Raw genomic sequence first — 24,630 nt, forward strand, 5'->3', positions numbered from 1 at the left:
GGAAGTTGAGAAAGGAAGATAATTGGTTGGATTTGCCAAACAAAATTTGGGTCTATTCTATTAAATAAGGGCCACCTGTCTCACCAGCAGTCACGCCTAGTCACACACCTCCAGCTATAGGGGTGCTGGTGTAATGAGCAAAATTAATTTTCCCCTAGGAAGTCTCAAGATTATGGTCTCAAGATTCTAGGCAACTGCCTCCATGGCTGATTTCCCTGCATCCCACTTGCTGTTTCGATGGTCCAGTGCTGGGCTAGGCTGCGGGGGTAGTGGGTAGCTCATGAGTTGCATTGGCTACCAGATGCCTGTCTGGTGCTCCAGCGGACAGGAACTTTTCAACACTAGTCACCTCTATTTGACCCTGCTTCTGAGCTTTTGTTTCTGCCACCGCCATGCCACTAAGCTGAGGTAGTCTGGCCTTCTCATTTACTGATCTAAGTTTCAGTCTGTAATCTCATATCTCATTGTTAACAAGGGTCATCCTGGCTAACCTGCCCAACTGCAGGCCAGAAGAGATCCTTGACTGATGGTGGGTAGAGTGAGCTATGTGGGAACCGAGACTGAGAGGGCAAGAAGGCCATTATCATTTACTGCACGTTTACCATTTGCTGGGCACTGTTCCACGTGCTTTACATGCATTGACTGTTCTCATTTGCTGTCACCAAATGAAAAGGTCAAAATGGCTCAGCCCTAAAGGGTGGGCCATCCACTTGTTTTCCTTGCCATCAGTGAGGTGGTCCTGTGTTGAGAATGAAGAGAAGTGAAAAGCAAAGGAGAAAAGGAAAGATATTCCCATTTGAATGCAGAGTTCCAAAGAATATCCAGGAGAGATAAGAAAGCCTTCCTCAGTGATCAATGCAAATAAATAGAGGAAAACAACAGAATGGGAAAGACTAGAGATCTCTTCAAGAAAATTAGAGATACCAAGGGAACATTTCATGCAAAAATGGGTTCGATAAAGGACAGAAATAGTATGGACCTAACAGAAGCAAAAGATATTAAGAAGAGGTGGCAAGAATACACAGAAGAACTGTACAAAAAAGGTCTTCACGACCCAGATAATCAAGATGGTGTGATCACTCACCTAGAGACAGACATCCTGGAATGTGAAGTCAAGTGGGCCTTAGAAAACATCACTACGAACAAAGCTAGTGGATGTGATGAAATTCCAGTTGAGCTATTTCAAATCCTGAAAGATGATGCTGTGAAAGTGCTGCACTCAATATGCCAGCAAATTTGGAAAACTCAGCAGTGGCCACAGGACTGGAAAGATCAGTTTTCATTCCAATCCCTAAGAAAGGCAATCCCAAAGAATGCTCAAACTACTGCACAATTGCACTCACCTCACACGCTAGTAAAGTAATGCTCAAAATTTTCCAAACCAGGCTTCAGCAATACGTGAACTGAGAACTTCCAGATGTTCAAGCTGGTTTTAGAAAAGGCAGAGGAACCAGAGATCAAATTGCCAATATCTGCTGGATCATCGAATAAAGCAAGAGAGTTCCAGAAAAACATCTATTTCTGTTTTATTGACTATGCCAAAGCCTTTGACTGTGTGGATCACAATAAACTGTGGAAAATTCTGAAAGAGATGGGAATACCAGACCACCTGACCTGCCTCTTGAGAAATCTGTATGCAGGTCAGGAAGCAACACTTAGAACTGGACATGGAACAACAGACTGGTTCCAAATAGGAAAAGGAGTTCGTCAAGGCTGTATATTGTCACCCTGCTTATTTAACTTATATGCAGAGTACATAATGAGAAACGCTGGACTGGATGAAGTGCAAGCTGGAATCAAGATTGCTGGGAGAAATATCAGTAACCTCAGATATGCAGATGACACCACCCTTATGGCAGAAAGTGAAGAGGGACTAAAAAAAGCCTCTTGATGAAAGTGAAAGAGGAGAGTGAAAAAGTTGGCTTAAAGCTCAACATTCAGAAAACTAAGATCATGGCATCTGGTCCCATCACCTTATGGGAAATAGATGGGGAGACAGTGGAAACAGTGTCAGACTTTATTTTGGGGAGCTCCAAAATCACTGCAGATGGTGACTGCAGCCATGAAATTAAAAGACACTTACTCCTTGGAAGGAAAATTATGACCAACCTAGATAGCATATTAAAAAGCAGAGACATTACTTTGCCAACAAAGGTCCGTCTGGTCAAGGCTATGGTTTTTCCAGTGGTCAGGTATGGATGTGAGAGAGTATGGACTGTGAAGAAAGCTGAGCGCCGAAAAATTGATGCTTTTGAACTGTGGTGTTGGAGAAGACTCTTGAGAGTCCCTTGGACTGCAAGGAGATCCAACCAGTCCATCCTAAAGGAGATCAGTCCTGGGTGTTCATTGGAAGGACTGATGCTGAAGCTGAAACTCCAGTACTCTGGCCACCTCATGTGAAGAGTTGACTCATTGGAAAAGACCCTGATGCTGGGAGGGATTGGGGGCAGGAGGAGAAGGGGATGACAGAGGATGAGATGGCTGGGATGGCGCCACCGACTCGATGGACATGAGTTAAACTCCGGGAGTTGGAGATGGACAGGGAGGCCTGGCATGCTGCAATTCATGGGGTCACAAAGAGCGACTGAACTGAACTGAACTGAACTGACTCCATGAGGCATGAGGAGCCTGTGGTCCAACAAGCATATGACTTTAAACAAGCCACTTCCTTTCACTGGGCTTCAGTTTGGCACGTGTGTGCTCAGTCACGTCTGACTCTGTGTGACCCCATGGATTGCAGCGTGCCAGGCTCCTCTATCCATGGAGTTTTCCAAGCGAGAATACTGGAGTGGGTTGCCATTCCCTTCTCCAGGGGATCTTCCTGATCCAGGAATCAAACCTGTGTCTCTTGCATCTCCTGTATTGGCAGGCAGATTGTTTACCACTGTGCCACCTGGGAAGCCCTACAAATGGGGTGGGGTGTCCCAAATCTCAACTCAGCAACTTGTCACCTGTGTGACTCATCCAAGTCACTCAACCTGGATGTGCCTTAGTTTCTACATCTGTAACTAAAGATATGGCTAACATCTGTTTAGATGAAAAACATTCAGAATAGTACTGAAACGTAAAAAAAAAAAATTGCTATTATTACAAATAATAGATACTAATGAGTATTTCATTCCCCTATCTTCCCTATATGAATTGTCTCAGTGTTTGTAACCTTTAATGCAGCAGAACTGGACTAATGCGGCAATTCCATATTATTATGTACAGCTCTCAGCATGCTGAGTCATAACACATAATCGTGCCCTAGAAAGCACATATGACACAGCACCCGGCCACATGAAGGGGTGGAACTCAGTACTCAGTCCCCAGTGAATGAGAGACAGGCCTATTTGTATTTATTTTCTTTCAGTTTTATTGAGATATGATTGCCTTACAGCACTGTATAAGTTTAAGGGGTACAACATCATGACCTGACTCTACACATCATGAAATGATGACCACAATAAGTCTCATGAGCATCCATCATCTCATGCTTATGTGTGCTCAGTCACTAAGTCATGTCTGACACTTTGTGACCCCCTGTAGCCCACCAGGCTCCTCTGTCCATGGAATTCTTCAGGCAAGAATCCTGGAGTAGGTTGTCATGCCCTTCTCCAGGGGATCTTCCTGACCCAGGGATATAACCATATCTCCTTTATCTCCTGCATTGGCAGAAGGGTTCTTTACCACTGAGTCACCTGGGAAGACCATCTCATTTCATATGGACACAAAATTAAACAAAAACAAAAGCAGTGTTTCTCCTTATGATGGGAACTCTTAGGATTTGCTCTTTTAACAACTTTCATATATAACATACAGCAGTGTTAATTATATTTATCATGTTGTACATTACATCCCTAGTACTTATTTATCTTATAACTGGAAGTTTTTACCTTTTGACTGCCTTCATCTAATTCCCCCTCTCCCACCCCAGCTCTGGTAACCATGAATATCTTGTCTTTCTATGAGTTTTTGTGTTTGTTTGCTTTTTAATTATAATTGCCCTACAACACCATTGTCAGTGCCTTTTACACAACATAGTGATTCGATATGTCCATACATTTCAATCTGATCACCATAATAAGATTCAGGCCTCTTTAAACTGATAGCCTGTGAGGTGAATGCCGTAAGGGATTCCCTTATAGAAACTCTAGATGCTTTTTAACTTTCAAAACAAGCTGACTGCATTGAGATATATCTGTGTATAGATGAAGATGTGATGTCATTTCACACTCTACACATAGTAATAGATACTAATGAGTATTTGTGGCTTAAGGCCTGGTCCCTGATCTCAGAGAGTTACTCGAACATTAAGGGGGAGAGACACATAAACACAATGGGTTATAGGATAGGACAGTGTTAACTATGAGTCTAAATAAGAACATGCATATAACCTTATAAGCTGAGACTATATAAATGCTCATGGTTGTAGTTTTTTCTGTAGGCCTTAAGAACTGCACCAGGAAAAGGAGGGATCATTTCTTGTTGGGGCATCAGGGAAGGTACTGAAACCTGGGATTTTCAATAGGCATGACTGAGGGAAAAGGCTCAATAGATAAATAAACAAATATTTTAAAAAGTCTAACAAAATATGTCAGATCATCACTCATTTGCTTGAAACCATCACTTCTCATTGCACTTGGAATAAAATCCAAACTCTTTCCTGTGACATACAAGAGCCCTACAGGATTTGGCCCCTGCATGATTCTTCAGCCTCAGCTTGTGCCACGTTCCGTCTTGCTCCCTATATTTCAGTCTCACTGTCTTGTCTGTTTGGTAAACAAGTCTATTAGGGCTTCTGTGCCAATTAATCTCTCTATTTGGAATGCTGATCTCCTAATTCTCTACATGTGATAGATGTCTTCTTGTTATTAAGGACTCAGCATAAATGTCACCTTTTCAGAAAGGGCTGTGTTGGCCACCTGAAGTAGACTTCCTTCCTTGCTATCACTTTCTAATACATTAGTCTGTTTTCTTTTCTTTTTGGGAGGAGGACTGTGGTGGGTCTTTGTCACAATGCATGGGCTCTTTGTTGAGGCTAGAGGGCTTTTCCTAGTTGCGATGCATGTGTTTCTCTTGTTGTAGAGCATAGGCTCTAGGACACACAGGCTTAGTAGTTGTGAACGTGGGTTCTCTAGTTGCAGTGCATGGGCTTAGTTGCCCCACAGTATGTAGGATCTTAGTTCCCTGACCCAGGGATTGAACCCATCCCTACATTGGAAGGTGGATTCTTAACCACTGGATCACCAGGAAAGTCCCTGTTTTATTTTATTCATAGTATTTATCTCTATCAAATTTTCTCATTCTTTAAGTGTTTATTCCCCACCACCCAGACACACAACTGGAATGTAAGCTCCATGAGAGTAGGAGCCTTTTCTGTTTCATCTACCCTTGTATCCTCCATGCCTGGAACAGTACCTGGCATGTAGTAGACATACAGTAAATATATATTGAATGAATGTTGAATAAATTAATTGGCAGCAGAGCAGTTACTGCAGTGATGCAACAGGCAGTAAAGTCCCTTTAATTAAATTGGTGATAATAGGAAGCAAAATTGGAAAAAAATATCAATATCAGATCAGACCCGCCCAGATTTCATTTCAGGGCATTTAATACTGGAAATGGTCTTCCCCAGTGACTCAGCAGTAAAGTATCCACCTGCAGTGCAGGATACGCAAGAGATGTGGGCTCAATCCCTGGATCAGGAAGATCTCCTGGAGGAGGAAATGGCAACCCACTCCAGTATTCTTGCCTGGGAAATTCCATGGACAGAGGAACCTGGTGGCCTATGGTCCATAGGATCACAAAAGAGATGGATATGACTGAATATGCACACATGCAATGCTGGAAACACTGGAAGGCTTCTTAGGTCACTATTTCTATTACAGAGATTTAAAACTGGGACCACGGATCAATTAAGAAATAAGTAATTATCCATTCATTAATCAAAAAAATAGGTGGAGGACTAGATCAGTAGAACTTGCTATCTGGAAGTTATAGGAGTGGAAGGAAGGGATAAATGATAATTTCATAGTTTCTTGCCACGAAATCAAAGCAAAACGCTTGGGAGAAGAATTGCTGGTGGGTGGGAAGGAAGGATGACAGCCTTGGTTTAGAACATGCTGAGTTTCACTCATCCCCTGAGGTTTCTGGCAGAGTCTTTCAATGTGGGCCTAGAATCCTACAGGGAGGAGGAGATAGAGGTGGAGGATTTCATCAGCATAGAGATGAGAGTTGAAAGTAATGGCAGTGGGATCCTTGAAGAGTACAAAGCAACTGAAGGGTATAGAAAATTCTTATTTCAAGGGATCTGTTTATCACATCTCATACCTCCCAGGATGTACAACTAGAATGAGTGGGTTATAAGCATCTCCGACTCCCCCAGCCTCTTCCCCACAGTTTACTCCCTCCCTTGAACAATCCTGTGGATTCTTTCCCAGGCAGGGGGCCCTAAGCGTGGGCTGTTAGGAGTCATTGTCATCCTCCCTGATATCAGCTTCATAACATACGCTCCTCACTGCTCACAGGAGCGGATATCAAGATAAGCAGTGGAGAGTGCCTCAGAATGATTGAAGAAAAAGTTGGGGGGGAAAAGCCTGCCTATAAAGTGCCAAAGAATTGATGCTTTTGAACTGTGGTGCTGGAGAAGACTCTTGAGAGTCCCTTGGACTGCAAGGAGATCAAACCAGTCAATCCTAAAGGAAATCAACCCTGAATATTCATTGGAAGGACTGATGCTGAAGCTGAAGTTCCAATACTTTGGCCACCTGATGTGAAGAGCCAACTCATTGGAAAAGACCCTGATGCTGGGAAAAGATTGAGGGCAAGAGGAGAAGGGGGTGACAGAGGATGAGATGGTTGGATGGCATCATCGACTCAATGGACATGAGTTTGAGCAAGCTCTGGGAATTGGTGATGGACAGGGAAGCTGGTGTGCTGCAGTCCACAGGGTCACAAAGAGTCGGACACGACCGAGCGACTGAACTGAACTATAAAGTCATCACCACTATTTTGCTTTCCCACTACAAATGCACTTTCTGATCCCTTATCCACCGGAGACAAGGCAGCATCAACAAGCTCTTCTAGACGCGCAGAGCTTCTTGTAACTCTGGCTAATGTTGTCAGTCAAAACACTGTTATAATTTGTATTCACGGCCAACATGTGGCTTGTCACAGTGAAGGAACTCACTCATGGAATTTAGTAGCAGGGCTGGGATGAGGTCCTCAGACCTCTAGGGCCAGCCCCTCTGTTTAGAAGGAGCTGCTGGCAACAATCTCAGAGTGTTATCCAACCATCTCCCTCTGCCAGTAAGCAAGGTCTCATCCTTCACCCTGGGCTTCATCCTGAATCCCTGCTGGGAGCCAAGAGCCTATCAGAGACTGATTGTTCTACTTCCCTTGGCAGATTGGCACTGGCCAGTGTCAGGACTTGTGCAGAGAGTATATAATAGGGTCCCTAATGAGGACATGACAATGATGATTTTGTTTCAACTGAAGGGCTTATGTGTCTATGTCAGTGTCTAGACCCTACAAGGCAAACCTGGAGGCCAGGGATGGGTGGAGAACACTATAAAGTAGGGACTCAGGACAAAATGGCAAGTGGCCCAAGTCTCTTAGCCACTTTGTGAAATGAAACTTACAACTGTGTGTTGGGCTTTTGGCCTTGGGTTTGAGCAGAAAGAGTGGTGGGTTTGGGTGGTCAGAGTGGGTTGTTGCCTTCTAAATAAAACAAGACAGACTGGATTTGGATTCTGAAAAAAAAAAATTTTGAAAAGAGACATGTTCCAGTTGAGCAGTGACTCTGTGTGGCTTGTGCACATGTCTCTCCCCAAGGCATCGAAGGGTGCCTGGCACATAGCAGTTGCACAGTAAATATGTGTTGACAAAAATGATAAAATGTATGTTGAATATGTGGATGAATGAAAATAGGTTTGACTGTCCATCCCAAATCTTAGAATTGTATTGATAAACTCAGCTTGTCTACTGGAAACTTTTTCCTAGCTGTCACTGGAAGAAGTTAATTTCTGTAACATTCCAGGCAATAAGCCAAAAGCTCACAGAGATTGCTTTTAAAAGATGGTCTTGGGCCCATTTCCTCCCTTTTCGTTTTTCTCTAGACCTAGTCTGCCATATTGAACATTTCAAGATTTTTTTCCCTCTTAAGCTGGTAATAGGAGAAGGCAATGGCAACCCACTCCAGTACTCTTGCCTGGAAAATCCCATGAACAGAGGAGCCTAGTGGGCTGCAGTCCATGGGGTCGCGAAGAGTCGGACACGACTGAACGACTCCATTTTCACTTTCATGCATTCTAGAAGGAAATGGCAATCCACTCCAGTGTTCTTGCCTGGAGAATCCCAGGGACGGGGGAGCCTGGTGGGCTGCCATTTATGGGGTCGCACAGAGTCGGACACGACTGAAGTGACTTAGCAGCAGCAGCAAGCTGGTAATAAGCTCCCATTTTTCCTCCCTCTGTCACTAGGTTGCTGCTGCAAATCTGAGTCTGATAACTTGGATTTCCAGTTTTGTGCTGATCTCTGCTTAGTGTGACATCAGTGGGTGTAGTCCTTATGGGAAATGTGTGTGTTCATGAGTATGCATGTGTGTACATGTATAAGCAATTTTAACTGCCCCGAAGAAGGAAAAGAACAAAAGGCCATGGAGAATGAAAATTCGTGTGTAAGTAAAATGGTTAGGCACTTCTCAGCCTGTCACTGGAACGATGGTAAGTACTAGACAGGAAGATATCTCATTAGAGACCAAGTCTTAAATTGGCCCTAAAGTGGAGCTCTCAGTTCAAGGCAAAGGTGGACCTTCCCCAAACACACAGAAAGTGAATCCATCCTCAGCAGCTCCAAGGTCATTGTAAAATAAGATACTGGGAAGCTTGGAAGACAAACCAGCATGTGGCTATAAATGGTACTTCCTCCCTGGGAGGAGAGTAATGGGTGCAGCAAGCACCATCTAGCCCACTCCTCTGGCCCAGGTTGAGCCTAGCTCTTTGAGCTGCCTAGTTCAGAACCCTGTCACCTCTCAGCTCTCCTGCCTTCCCTCCTCCCAGATTCTCCCACCATCTCTGGAAATTGCTGAGGAAGAGAAATTAGCCTTAAGTTAGATACTTTGTTGGTGAACCGGGAAGAATTGTAGGAGCAGGCAAGAGTCAGACGTCATGAACAATCTATAGGTCATCAACACAGAAGAATGAGTTAAGACAACAGAGCACTGGAATGAGAGCCAAAGGGCCTCCAGAAAGTGTTTTATATAGCTTTATAGCTTAAATGTTTTGTTTGTCATGTCTTATAGAGAATAAAGAGTAATAGTAAATAATTTCTTTTTTTTAAACTCTATCTTGTGGTGTTAATAATAATGGCAGCTAACATGTATTGTAAACTATGTGCCAGATACTGTCCTAATCCTCTTAAGCAAGCAAATTATCCCACAACTTCATTTAATCCTCACAATGATTCCCAAGGGGTAAGTGCAATTAATATTATCACTAGCTTTTATATGATGAAGACAAGACCTAGAGTGGTGAATAAATGTTCTTGGGTCACACAGTTACTGAGTGATTGAGACAAGATTTGAAGCCAGGCTCTCTAACTTCTGTGAACAAACTTGGTGCACCTACAATAAGTGTGTTTCCTTCCTTTGACTCTCTGACATAAGTACCAATTTTATAAGGTTTTAAGCCGACACAATAGAAATGGAAGTGGGTGATTTTATAAACACTTTAGCTTCTTTCTCAGAATAAGGGACTTAATATCTTGGCCACACCCCTTTATGTCAGAAAAGCTAAAAAGGATACGGTGATATATTTTATACTTTTATTAAATAATAGGCCATGTTATCTATGTTGTAAAGCTGTGAATTGACAGTGGTGGCTTCTACTTTGCAAACTTTTCATAGTACAGCACAGGTATCTCATAGGCACAGTTAAATTAGGTTCACATCTGTTCTTCTGGGGCTTCCCTTGTGACTTAGCTGACAAAGAATCTGCTTGCAATGCAGGAGACCTGGCTTCAGTCCCTGGGTTGGGAAGATCCCTTGGAGAAGGGAACGGCTACCCACTTCAGTGTTCTGGCCTGGAGAATTCCATGGGACTGTATAGTCCAAGGGGTTGCAAAGAGTTGGACACAGCTGAGCAACTTTAACTTTCACTATTCTTCTGAGATGTAGGACATATTCAGGAATGTGCCCCATGTGTGAGATGCAGGATATCTGAGGCAGGGCCTTCCTATATGTTTATTTCCAGGAGGAATTTGAGATTAAAATACAGAGAAGTATAGGCTTCTGGAAGACTTGATGGAAAGAGGTGTGCCTGGTTGAGGAATGAATTTCTACCACTGGCTCAGGAATGCATGATGAGACGGTTGGAACCCCAACAGATTCTGAATCTTGATGTTCTCAGTGCTCTTTGGCCAGTAGCTACCAGTGTCTCTGAGTGCAAATGGGAAATTGGAGGCCTGGTGTCTTCTAGATTACAAGATTTTAGGAACAGGTCCAGAAGAATGCCCAGGTTGTCTCTATTTATTTATCTATATAGATATTAAATGGGCTTCCCAGGTGGTGCTAGTGGCAAAGAACCCACCTGCCAATGCAGGAGACATAAGAGACCCAGGTTTCAATCCCTGGGTCAGGAAGATCCCCTGGAGAAGGGCATGACAACCCACTCCAGTATTCTTGCCTGGAGAATCCCATGGACAGAGGAGCCTGGAGAGCTACAGTCCATAGGGTTGCAAAGAGTCAGACATGACTGAAGCGACTTAGCATGCATAGATATTAAATGATGGAATATAAGCCATTGAGTAGTCACCAGTCAGCAAACCTTTGACAGTACTGGTTCCTTGTGTGTTTTAAGTGTCTGGATATAATATCCTTAAAGGCCCATTCCAGGACCAGGCACTTTTGACATACTACATACTATTTAGGCAGGATCTTAATAAGGAAACTCTGAGACCAAGGTACATACAGTGGGTCAGTCATGCCCCACCTAAGACCCTCACATTTGTGCCATACTGCAACACAAGGCAGGCCCTATCCATCTTAGAGCCCCTTCTTTTTTCCTTGACACATTCCTTCAGGGATCTCATCCACTGATCAGGATAACCCCACACAGTACCTTCTCCAACCAAGGTCCACACCACAATGGTGAACCCCACACAGCAGCCCTCCTGGCACTCACCCACTCTCCTAATACTGTCAGGCAACTCTCACTTACATGAGAAGCCATACCCTAACTGTGTGGAGTAAAAGCTTTCTTTTTGAGGTTGCATCTTAGCTGTGATATACACTGAGACAAGCCTGCTCTCCACCAGAGTGCGTCCTACCATTATGGAGTCTTGACAGTGACCTCCATGGCCTACTTCACCAATCTTAACTCTGTGAGGCACCTGTTGCTCAGATTGGAGCTCTTATTGAACTTTACAATGTAATGAAGCCAGTCTTACACGATCTGTCACCATGCCACCACTCTGAATATCATGAGGTCAATCTTGACCACCCAGCCACCACTTCATGCAGGATGGCCAGGTCAGAGACTTCCCTTGTTGGATCTATGGTGAAGCTGACTTTACCAGCTCTCACCTTCACCAGGCTTTATGCTGCCATTTTGCTCTTAGTAATGCAACCCATCTCCTAGACCAAGGTTCACATATGCCTGGTGAAACAACTGTCTGGTGCCCCTGATTAGTGCTGTATTATCCAGAAGGCCAGCTCATATGTGCTTAGGGCACAGCACTGCAGTAGCACCACCAAATAACTTTTTTTAAAGCCACACTGTGAGGCATGTGGTATCTTAGTTCCCTGACCAGGGATCAAACCCATTCCCCCTGCATTGGGAGCCCGGAGTCTTAATCACTGGACCACCAGGGAAACCCTCAAATAACTTTTTAAGGAGTTTGAAATGTGACTTTAAAAAATGAAGTAGTCATGATAAGAAAAATCAGAACTTTCTTGAATTATTTTTTTACACCTGTTATATGGTTTAAAATTATTTCCATTTGAATGACAAAGACGAGGGCAAACTTCCAAAATCTTTTCCATAATTAGGGCTTCCAAAGGCCTTGATTTGGCCTGCATTTTCTGTTTCCCCACAAACTATGAGGCAGTCACCTGTCACTACTCAAAATGCCTCATGCCATCAGATAGCCTTTGCTTAGAATAGTAACCTTGTAACTAGGACCAATATTCATCCAGAATACATGAGTATGGCCATAACAGATGTTCAAATACTGAAATTCTTCCCTACTTACTGATAAATACCTACTTCTCTATATCATCATCCCTTCCCCTTGTGTATCCCATCATCATCCTAGCTTCCCTAGACCCTCCCTAAGACTTTTTGGACCTCCTCAGAATCTCACAACCAAGATATAAGGCCTGCTTTAGCATCATATTCCAAGTGGACAGTGCCCATGTAGAATCTGTTGTTAAATATTTTGAACATCATCCTTTCCTGCAACCACTGCAACCCAACATTATATAGCTCTCGAAGGCTCACTACCTCAGTGCACATGCCATGAGGCACATCTCTTCCAAACCAGCAAGACTCCAGTACAGGTATGCAGTGCGTGCTAACCACTGGCCCACACCATCACTCCCCATCCTTATATGGACCCTTTGTTTGGGGGCTGTTCTTGAGCAGACCACACCCCAACCAAGCTCTTCATGGAGCAGCCCTCCACTTCTTCATCTCCCCACACCATGTGACAGGTTATAACCATGCCTCCACTTCACTTATTGGCTTGATCAGCCACTCACGACTGCTCCTGTTATCTGGACAACCCATGACCTGGCCAGTGGACACAGCTGTAGCTTGAGGAAATGACTGACAAGAGCAGGTCCATATAGCTGGTACCAGTCTTCAAAGCCCAAAGACCAGACCAGAGTCCACCAAGAATATGGTGTCAGCCTGTAACATGGCTCCTCACCACCTATTCATAGAGCATTAGGCTGAACTTAAGAAACCAAGATCCATAACACTGTCTTCAGCAATTCAAGTGAAAGTGAAAATGCTAGTAGCTCAGTTGTGTCTGACTGCCTGTGACCCCATGGACTGTAGCCCACCAGTCTCCTCAGTCCATGGGATTCTCCAGGCAAGAATACTGGAGTGGGTTGCCATTTCCTTCTCCAGGGGATCCAGGGGATCTTCCTGACCCAGGGTTCAAACCCACATCTCTGTGTGTCCTCCATTGGCAGGTGGGTTCTTTACCATCTGAGCCACCAGGGAAATCCCCAACAATTCAAGGGACATGCTAAACAGAATCAGGTCTCAAGTCTCTCTTCCCTCAACAATGAATCAGTCACTACCCCAAGCAGTCCTGTGAAACCACTCAGGACACTGGCTAGAACAGGGCAGCAACTGCTCTCCACATGGCCCTAGGTCATCCCTGACCAGTGTGAGATCCACATCAACACTGACCAGGCAATCACACATACATCCGTGCCTCACATCCTGAAGCAAATCTTCACCAGGCTAGAAAACGAACCTCAGCCCATAAAACTGAAATGTTCTGAGAGACTAAGGACTCCAACAGAAGCTGCTAAGTTGACCAGAGCCCACAGAAGCATTCTCCACATAATGAGATGATTTGATCTGTGAACAAACCTGGCATATGGCCCCATTCTTCACATTCATCTCTTCCTTCCTTCCCCTTCCCTCTTCCTCCCCTCTTCTCCCCTTCCTCTCACCCCTTTACTGCCATTCTCTGTTCCCCTTGTTCTCTTTCTCTCTCAGTCAAGTCACTGCTGTATTATTTGTCAAAATAGTTTGGATGTGTCCCCAGTTCCATTTAGGCCAGAGGAAAACTCAGGAAGGCTCAAAGGCGGTGCCAGCCCCCCCCACCCCCCACCCCTACCGCCAGGCAGGACTGTTGCAGGAGGCAGAGCCTCCTGAATGAGAATCTGTGCTCCTGGAACAGCATGGTTGGGGAACAAAATCCCCTTCCTCTAGTAAGCAGGGCCCCCAAGCCAGCTGCTGGTGAGATAAGACCAGACCCCAGATGAAGGGTGATGTCAGCCAAATTGAGAGGGACTAGAGGAGACCTCAAAGCTATGGTTTTTCCAGTTTTCATGTATGGATGTGAGAATTGGACCATAAAGAAAGCTGAGCACTGAAGAATTCATGCTTTTGAACTGTGGTGTTGGAGAAGACTCTTGAGAGTCCCTTGGACTGCAAGGAGATCAAACCAGTCCATTCTAATGGATGGAATATTCATTGGAAAGACTGATACTGAAGCTAAAACTCCAATACTTTGGCCACCTGATGCAAAGAATTGACTCATTGGAAAAGACCCTGATGCTGGGAAAGATTGAAGGCAGGAGAGAAGGGGATGACAGAGGATGAGATGGTTGGATGGCATCACCAACTTGATGGACATGAGTTTGAGCAAGCTCTGGGAGTTGGTGATAGACAGGGAAGCCTGGTGTGCTGCAGTCCATGGAGTCGCAAAGAGTCAGGCACGATTGAGCAACTGAACTGACCGAGAGGAGATCTTGAACAAAAAGTAGAGAAAATCTTCTGAGCCTCCTCATACCCCACTCCTTGCCATACCACATGAGGGGAAATAATTGTTAAAAGAAACCCTTCATGTGAAAGTTTGTTGTCAATCTTTAGAGATTGAAACAAACCATAATTCATTGTCCTTCTTTCTGCCCATTATTCTCCTTTCACTGCATTCTATTCAGTCTTGGTCTCACATGTGATATCATCACATTCAATCTCACTCCTCACTCCCTCCCTAAGTTGTCAGTGTCCTCCATTTGGTGTGTGTATTTTAGGACCTTTTTCTCTATGTTTATGTATGTATATAGAGACCAATACAAATATAGAGGATTATTCTGTGGGTGGACTTTTTATAATCGTGCTCTTAAGTGGCTTTTCAAAATTTAAAATGTATAAGCATATGTGCTTCCCCAATCCTTTGCAAATATTTTTTCAAACTTTTCTTCTGAAAAATTTCAAACAGAAAAAATGTGATAGTATAATGACTCTCTATATAACTGCACCTAAATTAAATAATTGTTAACATTTACCATTCTTGTTTTATCTATCTATCCATTATAGAGCTATCATTTTTTGCTGAACCACTTCATTGTAAGTTGTAAGTATCATGACTCAACCATCAAAATCCTTCAGCAAGGATCTCTTAAAATAAGGACATTCTCCTATATAAATGCCCATTACATTCAAATGATATCTTATCACCCTTGTGAAAATTAATAATAATATCCTAAGCTTTATATCATTTAATATTCAGTTCAAATTCAAATTTCCCTAAGAGTCTCAAAATGTCTTTTATAATGCTTTATTTTGGCAACCAGGATCCAGTTAAGGCTAACTAATTGCATATTTTATTGAAAGTAGTGAAAAGTGAAAGTGTTAGTCATTCAGTCATGTCTGACTCTTTGCGACCCCATGGACTATAGCCTGCCAGTCTCCTCTGTCCATGGGATTCTCTAGGCAAGAATACTGGAGTGGATTGCCATGCCCTCCTCCAGGGTGGATCTTTCCAACCCAGGGATTGAACCTGTGTCTCTTCCATCTCCTGCATTGGCAGGTGGGTTTTTTACCACTAGTGCCACCTGGGAAGACTTCGTTTTTTTATCTGTGAATATTTTTTATTTTTTTTCTTTTTTTTTTCATTTATTTTTATTAGTTGGAGGCTAATTACTTTACACCTGTGAATATTTTTTAGATTCCACATATAAGTGATAACATAGAGTATTTGTCTTCCTCTGTCTGACTTATTTCACTAAATATATCTTCTAAGTCCATCTGTGTTGTTGCAAATTATAGGATCTCATTCTTTTTTTAATGACTGAGTAATATTCCACCCTGTGTCTCTCTGTGTGTATGTGTACCACATCTTCTTTATCCATTCATCTGTTGATGGATACTTAGGTTGCTTCTGTATCTTTGACTACTGTAAATAATGCTGCTATGAACATTGGGGGTGCATGCATCTTTTTTAATTAGTGTTTTTGTTTTCTTCAGATATATAACTCAGCAGTGGAATTATTGTATTTTATGATAGTTCTTATTTTTACTTTTTTTGAGGAACCTCCCTACTGTTTTCCATAGTCGCTTCACCGATTTACAGTTTATTAGGGTTCCCTTTTCTCTGCATCCTCACCAAAAATTGTTATTTATAAACTTTTTGATGATAGCCATTTTGACAGGTGTGAGGTGATATCTCATTGTGGATTTGATTTGCATTTCTCTGATAATTATTGATTTTGAGCATTTTTTTATGTGCCTGTTGGCCATCTGTATATCATCTTTGGAAAAATGTTCATTCATATTTTTGCCCATTTTAAAAATCAGGTTTTATTTATGTTGAGTTATTTTGAACTTATTGATTTGTTCTAAAAGTTTTTACTGATTTCCTTAGGATTTTCTACATATATGATCATATCATCTATGAATAGAAATAGTTTTACTTCTTTCTTTCCAATCTCAGATACCATTTTTCCCCTGACCTAATTGCCCTGGCTAAAACCTCCAAGCAGTGTTGAATAGGAATGGTAACAGTTGACATTCATGTTTTATGACCTTATAGGGAAACTTTTAGTCTTTCTTTATTAAGATTTTTCATAGACACCCTTTGTCAGGTTGAGGAGATTTCCTTTAATCTCTGGTTTGTCGAGTGTTTTCATCATAAAAGAATGTTTGGTTTTGTCAAATGCTTTTTTTTTAATTTATTGAGATGATTGTGTGGAATTTTCCCCTTTATTCTACTAACGTGGTGTGTTAGGTCAATTGATTTACATATATTGAACCTATCTTGAATATGGGGGATAAATCTCACTTGGTCATGATATACCATCCTTTTTATATGCTGATGGCTTTCATTTGCTTCTATTTTGTTGAGGATTTTATATATGTTATTTGTAAAGGATATTCGTCTATAATGTTCTTTTTTGCAATGTCTTTGTCTGTTTTGGTATCAGGGTGATACTGGCCTCATAGAAAGAGTTAGGAAGTGTTCCCTCCTCTTCTAATTTTGCAAGAGTTTGTGAAGTATCAAGTATTAATTTTTCTTTAAACATCTTATAGAATTCACTGGTGAAGCTTTTTGTCCTGGGCTTTTCCTGGAAGAAAGTAATTGGTTATTAATTTAATGTTTTTATAGCTCTATTTGGATTTTTACAGTTCTTTTTGAGTCAGTTTGGTCCTTTGTGAAACTCTGGTTTTGTTATCTCTTTAGACTCTTTTATTCTAGAACAGTACTCCCACTTCTTTTCTCCAAACATTGATTTTGAAAGATATCAAGTTAATTGTCTTGTAGACTGTCTCCTGTTCTGTATCTGTCTGATTCTTTCAAATGGTATTGTAACAAATGGTATTATTTTACCTGTTACTGTTGCCCTTGTATTTCCTATAACCTGGAAGTTACATCTGGTGGCTTGAGTAATGTTAGGAGAAACATTTTTCTTGTCAACATTTGATGTTTTAGAAAATTTTCATTTTGGCAATCTAATGGATGAAAATGGTATCTCACTGTTAATTGCTAGGAAGATTGGATATATTCTTAGATTTATTGACCATTTGAGTTTACTGTTCTGTGAACTTTTGGTTTTTATTCTTTACGCACTTTGCTACTGTGTTGAGCATCTTTGTCTTGTTGGTTTGTAGGCATTTATTATATATTCTGCATAAATGAAGACTGCATCCATATTTTTCATTTAGCTCTTTCATTCACATGAAAATTAGTTTTCCAAATGATGTATATGAGGTAAGAATATTATTTATTTAAACTGATAAACTATTGTCTAGATGTGAAGTTTTGAATAGTCAGTCTTTTCATTGATTTGAGATGCCAGTTTTATTGTATACTGAATTCCTATAGGTACATGAATCAGTTTCAGGACTTTTCATTATGCTCTATTGATTTAGTTTTGTCTAGTCCTATGTAAATACATTTTAATTACCCAGAGGCATTACATGCTTTGATATCTACAAGTATCTTGTCTATTTAAAACTATCTTGGCTATTCTTGCATATTCACTTTATTTTTAAATTTTAGAATCAGTTTGTCAAACTTTATGAAGTATCTTTTAGAATTTAGATTGTGATTACCTTGATCTTACAAGATTATTTTTGTGAGAATTTATGTTTTTAACATCCTGTATTTCACTTATAAGGTTTTTCTATGTTGTTCAATACATTTTTATACTTTCCTTCATAAAACTTTTGACCATTTTTTGGGTCAGATTTATTCCTATGTATTTCAGAAGGTTAGTTTTTTTCTATTACACTTCTCAGTTGTTTATTGCTGGTATATAGAAAGCCATTATTTTTGGCCTGTGAACCATATACCCAATCACTTTTAAAAGTGCTATGAGGGGCTTCCCTGGTGGCTTAGTGGTAAAGAATCTGCTTACCAATGCAGGAGACACAGATTTGATCCCTGATCCAGGAAGATCCCACATGCCACAGAGCAACTAAGTTCATGTGCTGCAACTATTGAGCCTGTGCTCAAGAGCCTGGGAACCACAACTACTGAGTCCACAAACCACAACTTCTGAAGCCCATGTGCCCTAGAGCCCATGGTCTGCAACAAGAGAAGCCACCACAATGAGAAGCCCATGCACTGCAACTAGAGAGTAGCCCCTGCTCGCTGCAACTAGAGAAAAAGCCCTCACAGCAATGAAGACCCAGCACAGCCATGAATAAATAAATAAATAAAAGTATTTTTTAAGTACTATGAGCTCTAAATAGTTTGTCATTTCATTTTTAAACCTATCTTCTTTATCTGTCTTATTGCATTGGCTTCTACAATTTGTGTATGTTTTAATTTCATCTTAAAACAAGCCAAAAAATGTTCAAACTACCACACAATTGCACTCATCTCACACTCTAGCAAAGTAATGCTCAAAATTCTCCAAACGAGGCTTCAACAGTACATGAACCGAGAACTTCCAGATGTTCAAGCTGGATTTAGAAAAGGCAGAGGAACCAGAGATCAAATTGCCAACATCTGTTGGATCACAGAAAAAACAAGAAGAGTTCCAGAAAAACATCTACTTCTGCTTTATTGACTATGCCAAAGCCTTTGACTGTGTAGATCACAACAAACTGTGGAAAATTCTTCAAGAGATGGGAATACCAGACTGCCTTACCTGCCTCCTGAGAAATCTGTATGCAGGTCAAGAAGCAACAGTTAGAACTGGACATGGAACAATGAACTGGTTCCAAATTGGGAAAGGAGTATGTCAAGGCTGTATATTGTCACCTGCTTATTTAACTTATATGCAGAGTGAAAAGTGAAAGTGAAGTCGCTCATTCGTGTCCGACTCTTTGCGACCCCATGGACTGTAGCCCACCAGGCTCCTCCATTCATGGAATTTTCCAGGCAAGAATACTGGAGTGGGTTGCCATTTCCTTCTCCAGGAGATCTTCCCGAACCAAGGATTGAACCCTGGTCTCCAGCATTGTAGGCAGATGCCTTACCATCTGAGCCACCAGGGAAGTCTGATATATGCAGAGTATATCATGCAAAATGGCCAGGCTGGATGAAGCACAAGCTAGAATCAAGATTGCCAGGAGAAATATCAATAACCTCAGATACGCAGATGACACCACCCTTATGGCAGAAAGTGAAGAGGAACTAAAGAGCCTCTTGATGAAAGTGAAAGAGGAGAGTGAAAAAGCTGGCTTAAAACTCAACATTCAGTGCTCGCTTCAGCAGCACATATACTAAAATTGGAATGATACAGAGAAGATTAGCATGGCCCCTGTGCAAGGATGACACGCAAATTCGTGAAGCGTTCCATATTTTTAAGAGACACGTGCACCCCAATGTTCATCACAGCACTGTTTATAATAGCCAGGATATGGAAGCAACCTAGATGTCCATCAGCAGATGAATGGATAAGGAAGCTGTGGTACATATACACCATGGAATCTTACTCGGCCATTACAGAGAATTCATCTGAATCAGGTCTAATGAGATGGATGAAAGTGGAGCCCGTTATACAGACTGAAGTAAGCCGGAAAGATAAAGACCATTACAGGACACTAACACATATATATGGAATTCAGAAAGATGGTAATGATAACCCTATATGCAAAACAGAAAAAGAAACACAGATGTACAGAACAGACTTTTGGACTCTGTGGGAGAAGGCGAGGGTGGGATGTTTCGAGAGAACAGCATCGAAACATGTATATTATCTAGGGTGAAACAGATCACCAGCCCAGGTTGGATGCATGAGACAAGTGCTTGGGCCTGGTGCACTGGGAAGACCCAGAGGGATCGGGTAGAGAGGGAGGTGGGAGGGGGGATTGGGATGGGGAATACATGTAAATCCATGGCTGACTCATGTCAATGTATGACAAAAACCACTACAATATTGTAAAGTAATTAGCCTCCAACTAATAAAAATAAATGAAAAAAAAACTCAACATTCAAAAAACAAAGATCATGGCATCTGGTCCCATCACTTCATGGCAAATAGATGGGGAAACAATGGAAACAGTGACAGACTTTATTTTGGGGGGGCTCCCAAAATCACTGCAGAGATGGTGACTGCAGCCATGAAATTAAAAGACACTTGCTTCTTGGAAGAAAAGCTATGACCAACCTAGACAGCATATTAAAAAGCAGAGACATTACTTTGCCAACAAAGGTCCATCTAGTCAAAGCTATAGTTTTTCCAGTGGTCAGGTATGGATGTGAGAGTTGGACTGTAAAGAAAGCTGAGAGTCGAAGAACTGATGCTTTTGAACTGTGGTCTCGGAGAAGACTCTCGAGAGTCCCTTGGACTGCAAGGAGATCCAACCAGTCAATCCTAAAGGTAATCAGTCCTTTCATTGGAAGGACTGATGCTGAAGCTGAAATTCCAATAATTTGGCCACCTGATTCGAAGAACTGACTCATTGGAAAAGACCCTGATGCTGGGAAAGATTGAAGGTGGGAGGAGAAGGGGACAACAGAGGATGAGATGGTTGGATGGCATCACCGGCTCAATGGACATGAGTTTGAGCAAGCTCCGGGAGTTGGTGATAGACAGGGAAGCCTGGCATGCTGCAGTCCATGGGATTTCAGAGTCAGACAGGACTGATTGACTGAACTGAACAGGAGATAAAGGCCACTCCCTTGAAGACTGTCACCTGGTCATTGTGGCAATCATTGCTTAGGGCTGACTGGCTTTGCCCTTTCCATGACATACTGTTTGTAGTGCCATATGACAGCTTCTGCTCCTGTTACATGAAGAGAGAAAAATTTACATCTTGCTTCTTACAGTAGTTTGGAAAACCTGGTGGCTGACACCAAATGCTTAACATGTTCCTTTGTCAAGAGAACCTCTCTGCCTCATACTTTGGGGAAATACCTGGAAAGCATAATGGACTGAGTATTCTGCAGTCAGGTCATGGTCCTGTGGAAGGAGCTAGGTGTCCACAGACCTGAATTTTAACATTAGGTCTTTTCCTCATTTATTATGTGAGCTAGGACAAATCACTTGATTTCTCTGTGCCTCAGTTTCGTATCTGCCAAGTGAGGATGAAAATAGCATCTACCTCAAAAATCATTTCATTGTGATGATTAAAAGATGGTATGTATAAAATGCTTAGCAAAGAATCTAACACTATTCGGGGTTCACAAAAATTATCTGTTAGAATGAGTTACTGAATGGAATTATTGTGAAAAGCCTCAGAGTGAAAGGGAAGATATACCGTCTTACTCTGTATCCATTTCTCTCCAGTGACTTGCAAGCAGACACTAAATGATTTGAACCTGATTAAAGAGAAACAAGATTCCCCAGAGAGACCTTCAGTAGCACCCTGCTGCTAAAGCAGCCATATCTTCTTGTAGGAAAGAGTGGGCACATGTAACTGGGCATTCATTGCAAAAGCAGTGACTCCATACACATGAAAAGAAGCTCTAGACTCCTCAACATTGTTCAAGATTAGCTAGACTCGGAGACTGACTTGACTTAACCCCTGAAAATCTCCAGGGTTTTCCTTGTGTTTCAGGGACTTTATTGGCAAAGGGAAGACCACAGTTCCAGGATTGCTCTAGACTACAGACCCCTCCCACATGCCCTGAACTGTGTTAGTCTGTTTACTGCTCTGTACATCAGAGTGCTTTGGTTGTTTAAAGGGGAAACCAGATGGTGTGCCTAATTTGGGCTCTGACATACTCCTACTTTGGCTAAACCATTTCCCTACTCTGTTAAACAGTTTCTTATTTGCAGAAAGAGAATGATGCTGTTACTCATACCTCTTTCACCAGGACTTGGTGAGATAGAAAGTTACCCAATTTAAAAACAAGAATGGTAATAATAACAATAGTAGTAGTAATGTCCAGCAAAAGTAGTAGTACCATTTAATGAGCATATATGATTTGTGAAGGAGAACACTGCTAAGTACTGTGTATGCTTTGTCTCATTCTCCTCATAAGAACCCTGTGAGATAGTTACTCTTGACTCATCTATTTGATATATGAGAAAACTGAGGCCCAGGGAGGTTAAATAACTTGCTCAGGGCCTTATAACTAGTATTTTGCAGTTTCTGTTGCTATGGTAAATGACTACTTTTTCTATCATATATCCTAATAAGTTATTGTAGATATGTAGGAAAGCTATTGATTTTCATAGGATGATATTTTATATATCTTACTAGAGTTTCATGTTGGTTCTAATATTTTGTCAGTTGACTGTCTCAGATTTCTGTATAGCCATATTACTTGTAAACAATAGCAATTTTTTTTTTGTTTTCTAGTCCTTTTTCTCTTATTTTTCTTATCTTACTGCACTGGTTAGGCATTAGAATGTTGAATAGTAAGTGGTGATAGTGACCATCCTTGCCTTTTTCTCATCTTAATGTTCTGTCAATATGTAGTTCTAATTAACAATCATTTCTCGAGTAATTAATATTGTCTGACACTCTTGTAAGTGCCTTTATATATTTTATATCATGTAAACCTCACACCAATACTATTAGGAGAAGGTCCTATTATTTTCCTTACTTTTGTAATATGAGTAAAGTGAAGTTCACAGAGATTAAATAATTTGCACAAGATCACATAGCTTGTATATGATGGAACTAAGACCCAAACCTAACCAGTCTGACTCCAAAGCTTGTGCTTAGAGCCAATATTACCTCCTGGCAGTTTCCTAAAAATTTGCTGAGGAAGTTCTCTTCTATTCCTTGCTTGCTGTGGGTTTTTATCATGCACTGGATATTACATTTTGTCAAGAATTTTTTTCTGCCTCTGTTGAGATGAATGTATGATTTGTCTTCTTAATCTGCCATTATAGTGAAATATGTTCATAAATTTGCTAGTGTTGAACTTTCCTTACTTTCCCGAGATAAACCCTACTTGGACATGACATATCATTTTAATAAGGTGCTAGATTTCATCTCCTTTAGGATTTTTATTTTTTTATTCATAAGTGAGATAAATTTATAATTTTCTTTTTCTTTATTTTCCTGTCTGTCCAATTTGTGAGAGTGGCTCATCTTTTTCTACACTGTCGAACCATTTCTATAATATGGGAATTGTCTGTGATTTAAAGGTTTGAAAAGGTAAAGCTGCTTATGTCTTCAACTTGTTATATGATTTTTGTCTATTTTTTCTATTTCTTAAGTAAATTTTAGTAATTTGTCTTTTCCTAGAAATTTTCTTTTTGAAATATATTAGTTTAGAACAAACACATAGATACAAAGAGCTGAGTAGCTGTTACTAGAGGGGGAAGTTTAGGTGGAGGGTGAAATGGGTATAGAGGATCAACTGCATGGTGACAGACAGAAACTAAATTTTTGGTGGTGAGCACACTGTATGTTATACAAAGTCAAGATATAGTGTTGTATACATGAAACATAAAATATTATAAACCAATGCTACCTCAATAAAAAAACTTTTAAATAAGATTTTATGCAATATTCTTTTATTTTTAATATTACCTTGGTTACCTGTGACCCTATTTGGCTTCCTGGTGGTGTTCATTTGTGCCTTCTCATTTTTTTTCTTAATTAATACTTACTGAAGTTTTGACTTAAAAGTGTTTTGGTTTTATGAATCAGTTCTATTTCATTTGTTTTCTATTTCACCATTTTCTGATTTTTATCTTTATCAATCCCTTCTATTTGCCACAAATAGAAGTGTGCTTTTTGTAACTCCTAGATTTGATAGCTTAATTAATTTATTTTCCATTTTTATTTTCTAATAAGTGAATTTAAGGCCACATGTTTTCCTCTGAATATTGCCTTGACTGCATCCAGCAGACTTTGATATGTACTGTACTCATCATCATTCAGTTCTAAAGCATTTGTAGTATTTTAAATTCGTCTTTTATTTAAGAGGTGTTTAGAAGTGTGTTTGTGGCTTTAATTTATAGATGCATGTTGGTTGGGTCTGTATGATGGGAGCGGGGTATTTGGTTATCTTTTTATTGCCGATTTCTAATTGTTTTTGAGTCCTGCATGGCCTGACTTTGAACCTGTGTTCTCAATCAATACAAAGAGTAATTGTCCATCCCAGTGTGTGTGTCTCTGCTTATCTCCCAATCTGGAAGCAGTGTGGTGTTGACTTGTTTATTCAGCACAACCTAGGAGTGAGCCTTTGAGGATATGAGAAATGAGACTGAATGTCAATTTTGAAAAGTTAGTTGATCCACTAAGAGAGGGGCAGCTTTTTTCC

General features: G+C 41.0%; 1 protein-coding gene and 1 non-coding gene across 3 annotated transcripts in view; both read left to right on the forward strand.

The window, feature by feature from the left end:
* PAK3 (p21 (RAC1) activated kinase 3) overlaps positions 1–24,630 on the forward strand; it is a 288,728-nt gene that overhangs the window by 113,526 nt on the left and 150,572 nt on the right. The gene's annotated exons all lie outside the window — the stretch shown is intronic.
* On the forward strand, positions 19,659–19,765 carry LOC139033297 (U6 spliceosomal RNA). Its single transcript, XR_011485911.1, has one exon. It is a non-coding gene; the product is annotated as a U6 spliceosomal RNA (small nuclear RNA).

The sequence above is a fragment of the Odocoileus virginianus genome, unplaced genomic scaffold (genome assembly GCF_023699985.2).
Source record: "Odocoileus virginianus isolate 20LAN1187 ecotype Illinois unplaced genomic scaffold, Ovbor_1.2 Unplaced_Scaffold_1, whole genome shotgun sequence".
Lineage (NCBI taxonomy): Eukaryota > Metazoa > Chordata > Mammalia > Artiodactyla > Cervidae > Odocoileus > Odocoileus virginianus.